Genomic DNA, 10573 nt, shown 5'->3' with positions numbered 1-10573 from the left:
TTTGAGCAGACACATGCACATGTGTGGCCTGCTGGAGGTCATTTTGCAGGGCTCTGGCAGTGCTCCTCCTTGCAAAGGCGGAGGTAGCGGTCCTGCTGCTGGGTTGTTGCCCTCCTACGGCCTCCTCCACGTCTCCTGATGTACTGGCCTGTCTCCTGGTAGCACCTCCATGCTCTGGACACTACGCTGACAGACAGCAAACCTTCTTGCCACAGCTCACATTGATGTGCCATCCTGGATGAACTGCACTACCTGAGCCACTTGTGTGGGTTGTAGACTCCGTCTCATGCTACCACTAGAGTGAAGGCACCGCCAGCATTCAAAAGTGACCAAAACATCAGCCAGGAAGCATAGGAACTGAGAAGTGGTCTGTGGTCCCCACCTGCAGAAGTCTTGCTAATTGCCTATAATTTCCACCTGTTGTCTATTCCATTTGCACAACAGCATGTGCAATTTATTGTCAATCAGTGTTGCTTCCTAAGTGGACAGTTTGATTTCACAGAAGTGTGATTGACTTGTAGTTACATTGTGTTGTTTAAGAGTTCCCTTTATTTTTTTGAGCAGTATATATATATATTCCATGTCAGATTATATTTTCCATTTTTTACTCAAATGGAATGGAGTAGAACAGCAAACACACATGGCCACTGCGCCTGCTACTCCTCTTCATATATATATATTCCATGTCAGATTATATTTTCCATTTTTTACTCAAATGGAATGGAGTAGAACAGCAAACACACATGGCCACTGCGCCTGCTACTCCTCTTCATTTCCATATGAAATAGCCATTGGGTGCTGGGGGCGAGTGCAGGCCCACAACAATGGCTGGAGTTGAATGGAACAGCACTTCACCTTAGTGACTGTTCCCTCTGCTCTATACAATACATATGTTTATTTTATGTGATGATAAAAGGCTCATACAATACAAATATTGTTGTCTTTCACAGTGATAGTGACTCCGACTGGGAGCCTCCAGTGCCAAGCTGCCCGCTCTACCTCTGCCCCCAGATGATACTACAACAATAAAAAAACGTATGCTCTTTCTTTCTCCAGATCTACTGTGTTATATTCTCCTACATTCAATTAACATTTCCACAAACTTCAGAATGTTTCAATTCAAATGATACCAAGAATATGCATATCCTTGCCTCTGGGGCTGAGCTACAGGCAGTTAGATTAGGGTATGTCTTCAGGCGGAAATTGAGAACAAAGGAATGCAACCATAACAGGTTAAGGCACATGAAAGTTCACATGTTCCAGAAGGCATTTCTGCCCAAAAAATGCATATTGATTTTTTAAAAAATGTTTAAGTTAACGTTCAAATGCCTCTCCTGTGAAGTAGTGACCCGCGACATACGCCTAGTTTCCTGAAACGAGTCAAATGTACAAAAGTATTCAGACCATTTACTCAGTACTTTGTTGAAGCACATTGGGCAGCGATTACAACCTTTTAGTCTTCTTGGGTATGACGCTACAAGCTTGGCACACCTATATTTGGAGAGTTTCTCAGATTCTTCTCTGCAGATCCGCTCAAGCTGTCAGGTTGGATGGGGAGCATTTCTGCACAGCCATTTTCAGGTCTTTCCAGAGGTGTTTGATCGGGTTCAAGTCCGGGCTCTGGCTGGGCCAGTCAAGGATATTCAGAGACTTGTCCCGAAGCCACTCCTGTGTTGTCTGGGCTGTGTGCTGAAGGTCATAACATTCGCTCAACAAGGATCTCTGTACTTTGCTCTGTTCACCTTTCCCTCAATCCTGATTAGTCTCCCAGTCGCTGAAAAACATCCCCACAGCATGATGCTGCCACCACCATGCTTCACTGTAGGGATGGTGCCAGGTTTCCTCCAGATGTGACACTTGGCATTCAGGCCAAAAAGTTACATCTTGGTTTCATCAGACCAGGGAAACTTGTTTCTCATGGTCTGAGAGTCCTTTAGGTGCCTTTTGGCAAACTCCAAGCAGGCTGTCATGTGCCTTTTACTGAGGAGTGGCCACTCTACCATAAAGGCCTGATGGAGTGCTGCAGAGATGGTTCTTCTTCTGGAAGATTCTCCCATCTCCACAGAGGAACTCTGCCAGAGTGACCATCAGGTTCTTGGTCAACTCCCTGACTAAGGCCCTTCTCCCCTGATTCTTCAGCTTGGCCGGGCGGCGGGCTCTAGAAAGAGTCTGGGTGGTTCCAAACTTCTTCCATATAAAAATGGAGGCCACTGTGTTCTTGGGAACCTTCAATGCTGCAGAAATGTGTTGGCACCCTTCCCCAGATCTGTGCTTCGACACAATCCTGTCTCGAAGCTATGGACAAGTCCTTCAACCTCATGGCTTGGCTTTTGCTCTGACATGCACTGTCAACTGTGGGACCTTAAATAGACAGGCGTGTGCCTTCCCAAATCATGTCCAATCAACAGAATTTACCAAAGGTGGACTCCAATCAAGTTGTAGAAACAATGGAAAAAGGATGTACCTGAGCTCAATTTCGAGTCTCATAGAAAAGGCTCTGAATACTTATGTAAATAAGGTATTTCTGTTTTTATTCTGAAAGCCTGTTTTCGCTTTGTCATTATTGCGTGTAGATTGATAAGAAATGTTTAATTTAATCAATTTTTGAACACGGCTGTAACATAACAAAATGTGGAAAAGGGAAGGGGTCTGAATACTTTCCGAATGCACTGTATTTGCATATGTTATGATCTTGAGCTGGCTGGCTGAATTCTGGCAAAGAGTATGTTATTTTAGCTCAGCATGTCTAAAGATTCTTTATTTTTCCTGTTTTTGTTTGCTTGGAAATGTTGATACTGGAGACTTATCAGAAGAAACTGTTTAAGCTAGCATTTATAGCGGCAAAAGAAAATGCATGGCAGAAATGTCACATGTATTACTAGATTTGATTTATTACAAGATTAAGGGTATACTGTGCAACTTTCATAAGGTCTAGGGGCCTTATATGGGACTAGCCTACTGTATGACAAAGGGGTCTGTATTGAAAATTAGTTTTATTTATTTATTTGAGCAGTCAAATATATATTTTATTTTTTCATGGCACACAAGACACCCGTTTTATTTGCGCCTGTCTCAGTGGATTAATCCATTGAGGAGGCTGCAGAGATGCCACGGTCCAAGAATATGAGGATTGTGGCTCAGAGGCATGTCTCTCCAGAATGCGCTGTCTCACGCAATTTTGTGGGTATTCATTGTTTCATAGCAAACAGTGCACACAATGAAGTTATGTCAATCAATTACCCATTACATGCTGTACATCAACAATAGTAGCTTACATTTACAGTGAATTCCCATTATTTCTAATCTGCAATGTGTGTTTGGTTATGGTTATTTCTGTTAATGCATTAAATATATTATTATTAGTAATTTACTGTTCGTTTTCATTATCGGAGTGGACATGTTTTTGTTTATTTCATTACATGTATGAGCTGTCAAATTATTAATAGTGTTTTGTTTGAAACCCTCCTGTCAATGTTGAGTAAGGACGCGCATCTGATTATGCATATAGACGTAGGACATGGCTGCATGGCCTGCATGCAAATGTAGACCTATACATGTGCCCATTTGAGGATGTCTTATAGTATTTCTGATTGTCTTATAGTATTTCTGATTGTCTTAACTCACCAACACTAATGAGCTGTGGAGCTTCTCAAAGTAATGTCTCTTCACCTCAAACAGCAAGTAAACAAAGCCTGTTTTTAGAATCAACTTAGAAAGACAATAGTTCCTCAAAGTATTTGAACAACATTTCCAGGTCTCTCCCTTTCGATAACCACTGAAAGGGAAAAATGTAATGCTCTGATCCAGTGGCAATGTCATAAAATACCTGATTACTTCTTATCCTTTGCACAAATAGTATACAGGTGTGTCCGTCCTGAGCTCACTGGCATGGGAAACTGAGGGCCCAGAATATTTTATACAATGTTTCAAGTTCGCTAGCACTAATTTTGGGGAGACCCAGTTGATACAACGTTTCAAGATAATTGCAGACAGGCCATGTGTAGCCAATGTGATTTATAGGATATTTATTTATCAGGATATTTTCTACCTGCAGGCTGCAATGTTTTTGTATGTTGGCTTTATGTAGGTTATCACATATTTGGCTATGTAGATTAACCCCAGCCAATGATTTTGAGATACAAAGACTATTATAAATTAAATTAAACTGTTCCACAAATTGTGCATATGAAAATCATAACTGGCACGCAGATTGGTATAAACGGCAAGATAAATTGGCACTTCAAATGGAAAAAGGTTTCCGACCACTGATATAGCCTATTACCGGCAACTTCAGGAGTGAAGGCAGGCAGCAGCGGGTGAAGGATGGTCAGGAATAGTTTTTTCCCCCCTTCTGGTTAGGCTATCTCTGGCTCCCTCGAGTCATGTATGGGTCTTCATTATTTAATCAGACAAGTTCAGTATGGACATTTGATTTTGTTAAACACACAGGGTGTGTCTATAAATGGAAAAATACACGTTTTAAAATGAAATTCCACTACTCTTGGTGGACCAATTTTTTTGTTTTGTTTTCGGGACAGCCTTAGTAGAAACGCAGGAAATGAGCTTTAGATGCACAAACAAATTCTGAGGGAGGACCCCCACTTCTAAAACCAAAGTTGCGCCCCTGCTAATGGCTGTAGTAAATAAGGATATTACTTCGTCCAAGAACTTCGTGCCAGCATCTTATCAGACTGTCGAAACTGACACCACGCCCTCTCCTTTCTTTAGTCATGGCATGCTAGTATCAGTTCAGGTGGTATCTGTGGCATGAATGTTCACAAGGCTACACTTAACTTACTTCATCTTTTCAAAAATGGAAATGTGCTACTCTACATTGGTCATCGGCACACCACTAACACCCACTGATGTTTGAATGGCTGGAACACCGGACCGAAAGTCGATTTTCCCTCAAAATATGCGGCCACTTAAATATTAACACGTTACCTGTGGTGGTTCGGTCCTCACTGCTCCACGCGACGCCGAATCGGAGTCCTCATAAGCAAAACTTTCCAGTGGAGTAATATTAACTTTTCTAAAATATAACTTTAAAATATATATATAGTGCTAAGCGTTCGTCTCCTCTCCACTTCAAGCTAGCAACAGCAGGCTAACGTTACCTAGCTTATCGCTGTAAATTGTATTAATTCGATAGAAGACATATATAGCTAGCTAACGTTACATGTTTTCATTCGCTTCCACTATTGTCAGTCCTCACAGACCGCTCTTCATATGTGTCTACTTCTTATCGAATCTTGCTAGCTACTTTTGTGGGTCAATTTCAAGTCAACCGCTCTTGACCAAATGAAACTCGAAGTTCCAACTTTCCGCATATCCAAACTGATACAAATGACGTCAAAGACAGTACAGTATTAAGATAGGCAGAGATTGCTTCTCCAATAGAAATCCCCGAACCCCACTTGAGCCGCGTTCAACTACAAGTCGGAACTAGGAAACTTGGATATGTCAAAAATGCTACGACCACAGATAGAACAATGAGACAGATATTTCACCTGACGTATAAATGTGAAGCACCCGCTTGGCGTTTCCACTCACTACCAAATATAGTAGTAATATGAAGCCCATTGGCCGGCAGTGGGAGAATATAGAACTATATGGATTTTGGCCGAGATTCGGCAAATTTTCTCATCAATGAAACATTTGATCTCAATACAGTTTTCTGTCACCAAAACTAGAATCCGTGCTGAACAGTTTGGACAACGTTTTGTAAACAATTACAACTGTTTAGAAGGAGTGCCAAAGCGAATTGTGTTATTGCACACGCTCACTCGAAGAGGCGTTTCCTACTAGAACGCGCGCCAATAGGATCTCGCTAGCTCGCACCTCCTTGCTTGTTCTGCTCACTATGACTAATTTGTTCCCGTTAGAAACAACAGGCTGTGGTCTATCTTAGTTGTAAAAATCTTTGATAAAACTGGTTGTAGTTATACATGTGCAGCGTTCAATGAATCAGCAAGTTGGAAATGAGATTCCTAGTTCCCGACTAGCATTGAACGCGGTATTATAGGAAGTCATTGTGAAGTTGGCTAGCTAATGGTGCTTTCAAGACAACTGTGAACTCGGAAAAAAAAACAATTCAGAAAGTCAGAAATCTAGAAAAGCTCAGAGTTCCCAAGTTGGGATTCCGAGTTGGATAAGCATTCAAAACGAATTTTCTCAGTCGGAGGTTGTTTTTTTCAGAGTTCAAAGTGGTCTTGGATGCACTGAAGATGGAAGTCAGAGATTTCTCAGTTCCGAGTTCCCAGTTGTTGTGAACGCGGCATAAACTCATGCATAGACCATAGGCGGAAATCCCAAGGGGGACAGGACACCCCATCATGGGAAAAATATGATTTGTCCCCCCAATATATCACTGTAAACATAACTAATTTAAATAATATTAATAGTACGCAATGAAAGCACTTGTCCTGTAGACACTTAAGAACGCGTTTTTGCTTCAAAAGATTGCGACCCCTTGCCCTTTCCTTCACAATGGTTTGATCCACTGCCTCTCACCCCCCAGCACTCAGCAGTGGCACATGATGCAGGTACTGTGCATGTGTGGGAATCTGACTTTGGGTCTGTCGTTGGTGGCTGACATCCAGTAAGTAGTTCAAACAATGGATATGTTCTTTACTTCTACCACTCAACACGAGAAAACACATTTTTTACTTCTTGGTGACAGGGGGCCGTATTTTCACGTCCGGATGAAATGCATGCCCAAATTCAACTGCCTGCTACTCATCCCCAGAAGATAAGATGTGCATATTATTAGTAGATTTGGATAGAAAACACTCTGAAGTTTATAAAACGGTTTGAATCATGTCTGTGAGTATAACCGAACATATTTAGCAGGCGAAACCCCGAGGACAAACCATTCAGATTTTTTTTTTTTTTTTAGGTCACTCTCGTTTCAATGGTTTTCATTGGGAATCCAGATTTCTAAGGGGCCTTCTTGCAGTTCCTATCGCTTCCACTGGATGTCAACAGTCTTTAGAAATTGGTTGAGGTTATTCCTTTGTGTAATGAAGAAGTACAGCCATCTTGAAGTGTACTGTTAGATAGCTAGCTTTCTGCGTGACCAGAAAGCTAGCTTCAGTTTGTTTTCTTCCTGTATTGAACATAGATCATCCCGTCTTTAATTTTATTATTACAAAAGCAGTTTGAAATGTTTTGGCAAAGTTTACAGGTAACTTTTGAGATATTTTGTAGTCACATTGCTCAAGTTGGAACCAGTGTTTTTCTGGATCAAACGCGCCAAATAAATGGACATTTTGGATATATATTGACTGAATTACTCAAACAAAAGGAGCATTTGTGATGTTTATGGGACATATTGGAATGCCAACAAAAGAAGCTTGTCAAAGGTAAGGCATGAATTATATTTTTATTTCTGCGTTTTGTGCCATGCCTGCAGGGTTGAAATATGCTTTCTCTCTTTTGTTTACGGAGGTGCTATCCTCAGATAATAGCATCATTTGCTTTCGCCCGAAAAGGCTTTTTTTTAATCTGACATGTTGGCTGAATTCACAACAAGTGTAGCTTTAATTTGCTATATTGCATGTGTGATTTAATGAAGGTTAGATTTTTATAGTAATTTATTTGAATTTGGCGCTCTGCATTTCCCCTGGATTTTGGCCAGGTGGGACGGTCCCACTTATCCCATTGAGGTTTAACCGTCACGTCCTCATTTTCGCTGCATTAAATTACAGGTCACTCATTATGTTACCTAGTGGGTTAGGTGACGTTTGCTAGCTAGCTACAGTAAGGCCTAAAGTAAGGCCACCAGACTGTTAGACAGCCATCACTAACATAGAGAGGCTGCTGCCAACATACAGACTCAAATCTCTGGCCACTTTAATAGGTTGACTTAATAAAGGTATCACTAGTCACCTTAAATAACTAAATAACGCTACTTTAATAATGTTTACATATCCTACATTACTAATCTCATATGTATATACTGTTCTATACCATCTACTGCATCTGGCTTATGCCGCACTGCCATCACTCATCCATATATTTATGAACATATTCTTATTCATCCCTTACATTTGTGTGTATAAGGTAGTTGTGAATTTGTTAGATATTACTGCATTGTCGGAACTTGAAGAGAAGTGTGCTCTTCACGGATGAATTCTGGTTTCAACTGTACCTTAATTGCATCTCAAATCCAAGATGGCAGCATGTCAAGTCGTTTGTCTGTGACTAGTACATTTGAACCTACTAATAACCTATTTATCTATGGTTGCGTAACTTCGTTGATGTGTAGTGCAAACTATTTTATTTTTGCTGGTGTAAAGATCACGGGTCCTCCAACTCGGCACTTCATTACTTGAAGTTTACCAAAGTAACCCTATCTCTGGCTGGCCTGAGTTCCTCCTTCGTCTGCGGAGTGTCTTGTCCAAGCTGCTCCTTTTTGCTCTTCGCCTGGCTGTCAGTGGCAGCTCAACAATCAACACCCAATCTACTCACACGCGCAAACACTCACATTCAGATTCATACATACACGCTGTCTCTCTCTTTTACCTTCGTTGGCCTATAATTTTTTTACATTTGACAATGTGCTCTCCCGTCCATTGGACATTTTGTCTGCAGGAACTCGCTCTTTTTCACTTCTCCAAGTGCGGATGTATTTGTGGCATTATGTGAATACTATGAATTTGTGTCACTACCAAAGTCTAATGGTTTTTAAATGACTTTTGTATTGTCTGGCAACTCACTTGTAGAATTCGCTTGCAGTAGGTCTCTTAAAAAGGAGAAGCCGTGCAAGGTTATTAAACAGATGTGCATAGTTATTCGTCTTTTGTTGATATCAGGTAATGTGCAACCTAACCCTGGCCCTGATATGCAATGTCTCCAAACCCCCTCTGATTTGAAATCAAGATCTGGTTTTGGTATTTTTCATTTAAATGTACTGTTGTCTAAAATGGATGGGGTTAGGATTTGGGCTAAATCAACTGATGCTGATGTAATTGTGTTTTCTGAAACCTGGCTCAGCAAGTCTGTTTTTGATAAGGATATTTGTATAAGTGGTTACAATGTTTATCGCACTGATTGGGTTAAGAAAGGTTTTGTCAATTTGTCAATTTGCTTACCGCCCAAATAGGTCCACAGACGATGCAATCTCAACCACACTGCACACTGCCCTAACCCATCTGGACAAGAGGAATACCTATGTGAGAATGCTGTTCATCGACTACAGCTCGGCATTCAACACCATAGTACCCTCCAAGCTCGTCATCAAGCTCGAGACCCTGGGTCTCGACCCCGCCCTGTGCAACTGGGTACTGGACTTCCTGACGGGCCGCCCCCAGGTGGTGAGGGTAGGCAACAACATCTCCTCCCCGCTGATCCTCAACACTGGGGCCCCACAAGGGTGCGTTCTGAGCCCTCTCCTGTACTCCCTGTTCACCCACGACTGCGTGGCCACATTTCACGCTCCAACTCAATCATCAAGTTTGCGGACGACACAACAGTGGTAGGCTTGATTACCAACAACGACGAGACGGCCTACAGGGAGGAGGTGAGGGCCCTGGAAAATGTGGTGTCAGGAAAATAACCTCACACTCAACGTCAACAAAACTAAGGAGATGATTGTGGACTTCAGGAAACAGCAGAGGGAACACCCCCATCCACATCGATGGAACAGTAGTGGAGAGGGTAGCAAGTTTTAAGTTCCTCGGCATACACATCACAGACAAACTGAATTGGTCCACTCACACAGACAGCATCGTGAGGAAGGCGCAGCAGCGCCTCTTCAACCTCAGGAGGCTGAAGAAATTCGACTTGTCACCAAAAGCACTCATAAACTTTTACAGATGCACAATCGAGAGCATCCTGGCGGGCTGTATCACCGCCTGGTATGGCAACTGCACCGCCCTCAACCGTAAGGCTCTCCAGAGGGTAGTGAGGTCTGCACAACGCATCACCGGGGGCAAACTACCTGCCCTCCAGGACACCTACACCACCCGATGCTACAGGAAGGCCATAAAGATCATCAAGGACATCAACCACCCGAGCCACTGCCTGTTCACCCCGCTGCCATGAAGGCGAGGTCAGTACAGGTGCATCAAAGCTGGGACCGAGAGACTGAAAAACAGCTTTATCTCAAGGCCATCAGACTGTTAAACAGCCACCACTAACATTGAGTGGCTACTGCCAACACACTGTCAATGACACTGACTCTACTCCAGCCACTTTAATCATGGGAATTGATGGGAAATGATGTAAATATATCACTAGCCACTTTAAACAATGCTACCTTATATAATGTTACTTACCCTACATTGTTCATCTCATATGCATACGTTGATACTGTACTCTATATCATCGACTGCATCCTTATGTAATACATGTATCACTAGCCACTTTAACTATGCCACTTGGTTTACATACTTATCTCATATGTATATACTGTACTCGATATCATCTACTGTATCTTGCCTATGCTGCTCTGTACCATCACTCATTCATATATCCTTATGTACATATTCTTTATCCCCTTACACTGTGTATGACAGTAGTTTTTTTATTTATTTTTTTTTTTTGGAATTGTTAGTTAGATTACTTGCTC

Source organism: Oncorhynchus tshawytscha, linkage group LG09, assembly GCF_018296145.1.
Source record: "Oncorhynchus tshawytscha isolate Ot180627B linkage group LG09, Otsh_v2.0, whole genome shotgun sequence".
In the NCBI taxonomy this organism is placed as follows: Eukaryota; Metazoa; Chordata; class Actinopteri; order Salmoniformes; family Salmonidae; genus Oncorhynchus; species Oncorhynchus tshawytscha.
This window is presented reverse-complemented; position numbering follows the sequence as displayed.